Source organism: Pteropus medius, unplaced genomic scaffold (assembly GCF_902729225.1).
Source record: "Pteropus medius unplaced genomic scaffold, Ma_sr-lr_union100, whole genome shotgun sequence".
NCBI lineage: Eukaryota > Metazoa > Chordata > Mammalia > Chiroptera > Pteropodidae > Pteropus > Pteropus medius.
Window position 1 is genome coordinate 4,142,427 of NW_024342257.1, and position 2,333 is coordinate 4,144,759.

The window sequence follows — 2,333 nt, forward strand, 5'->3', positions numbered from 1 at the left end:
TCCGCAGATGCTGTGCTTATAGTTGTCTCAAAAGGCCACACCGGAAAATGAGGTCAGCTGGCTCCAGTGTGAGTCTAGGTGATGCTCAGCTTATAGAACCTGACTCGCTGAGGACATACCTGGATGTGGCTTGGGTGGGGCCATGAGTTGAGGGGGGCAGAGTTTCAGGGAATCCTCTGGATGGAGCGACCTCTGTTATCCAGTTTAATGATGTTTTGGCTATGGCTGCACTGTGTCTGCACACTGGGAGGGGGAAAGGCTCAACAGGGAACAATGGATACTGCCGACACTTCTGTACAGAGTAGGTCTCGCTTCTGCCCTCTCTCCAACAATGCCTCTCTGTAAGTCCCTGGTGCCCCCTGCGCACAGCCGAATTGGCACTGGTGCTCAGAGCGAGCAGATCCATCACAGCAAAAATCTGCTCGTGGACGCAGCCTCTTTAAGAGGCTCTGTCATTGCCGCTGCCGCTGCCGAAGCCTCCATCTCACTCAGCTGCTGGAGACCCGGCAGCCTTGCGTCCTCACCCCGCCCTACCTTCTGCCATTGCAGGGTGCTTTCTTGGATTTCTCCCTAGTTGTATGGCTTGTTCATTTAGATCTCAGGCGATTTTTCCTTGCTGCTTGCTCCTTGTTTCTGTCACAACTTTGATTTGGTCGTCAGAGGGATGAACAGAGCCTTTATCATCTATGCCTTTTTTTTTCCTCTCTTGATCTTTTTTTTTGTAATTTGAAAATTATATGCCTAGATGTATGTATGTATGTATGTATGTATGTACGCATGCATGCATGCATGTATGTGTGTGTGTATGTGTGTATGTATGTGTCTATGTATTTGCATTTATCCCACTTGGTGTTCTCTGAGGCTCTAGAATTGCATTATTTTGTCTGATAATAATTCGTGGAAATCCTCAGTCAAAAATCATTCAACATTTAACTCTTTTATTATTAAAACAATTTGGGCAAACTCTTGATAGTAGAACAATAAAGAAATGATTCTTTTTCTCTTCAAAGCTTGGCAGTCATATTACATTATGTGATATATGGGTTAATTGAATATATATATATATATATATATATATATATATATATATATATATATATATATATATATAGCACATACAACTATATAAACCCACAAATGGATCACCACATGCATTTTGATAAACATCCACTTCAGATTATTCATATAGTGAATATATAATTCAGATTGTAATTAGTGATGTTTAGAAATCAAAATGAATGCCAAATGTCAGCAATGTTGGTAAATCAACACATACTGGTTATCAATCCTAACATATTACTGTGTAACGTGACTTCTATATTAGAGCTAGTTGTGATTTCCTTATAAGCAAAACATCCTCATCTTGTAGAATTAGAAATAAGCTAGACTTTATTTCAGTCAGCGAAAAAAACTTAAAATAAAATCACCCTATTCTGTGGAAGTTTTCTATTCTTCTTGTGAATATTTACTATAAAATATTGAGATTTTTAAAATATAAATTAGGTACTTTACTAATCAGACTTTGTCAGCTTAAATCTGAAAGTATATTCCTTACTCTCTTAGGTTTTAGGCTACTACATGTCTAATTGGTATATAGAGTAGTGAATGTCACTGAGGATCTCTAGAATCTTCTCCTTCCAATTTCAGGAGTGTAGAAAGTGACATGTTTATCTGTACATCACCACAGCATTTTTATGTCTTGATTAGATGGGATAGTGAAGTCATCACTTGGGTAGTTGGCCATTTTAAGATAGTGTCCCACTGATAAACACCAAAGACTTATAATTATATGTGCTATATAATGCTCTATAGTGCTGCTAGGGGTTTAATTTAATGGTGCTTGAAGAGTCAAAAGAGTGTTGTGTTGATGCCTTAAGTGCTTGAAAACAAATTATCATCAGTTTATAGTCCCACATTAACCAGATCAAGAAGTCCCTCAGTCCAGCAGAAAGCAGATTAAAATGGACAGTTTACAAACATTTTATAGAGTAGGAGGAAGCCTTTAAAATATGTCTATTGATTAATTAATTTTACAAAACAAATAAAACAATCAGAATAACCTGTAGTACTATACTGCTATATTACTTTTATTTGAAATCACTTACTTTATCCTTCTTCATATTGTATCTCTTTTACTACTGAGGCTTGAAGAAAAATAATTTAACTGGAGAAAGAACATTTTAGGTAAACCATTTGTTTTTGTTTTTACTTTTTAATGACAGTTGACATTCACTATTATTTCATATTAGTTTCAGGTGTACAGCATACTAGTTAGAAATTTATATAATTTACGAAGTGATCCCCCCCAATTAGTCTAGTATCCGGCTGGCATT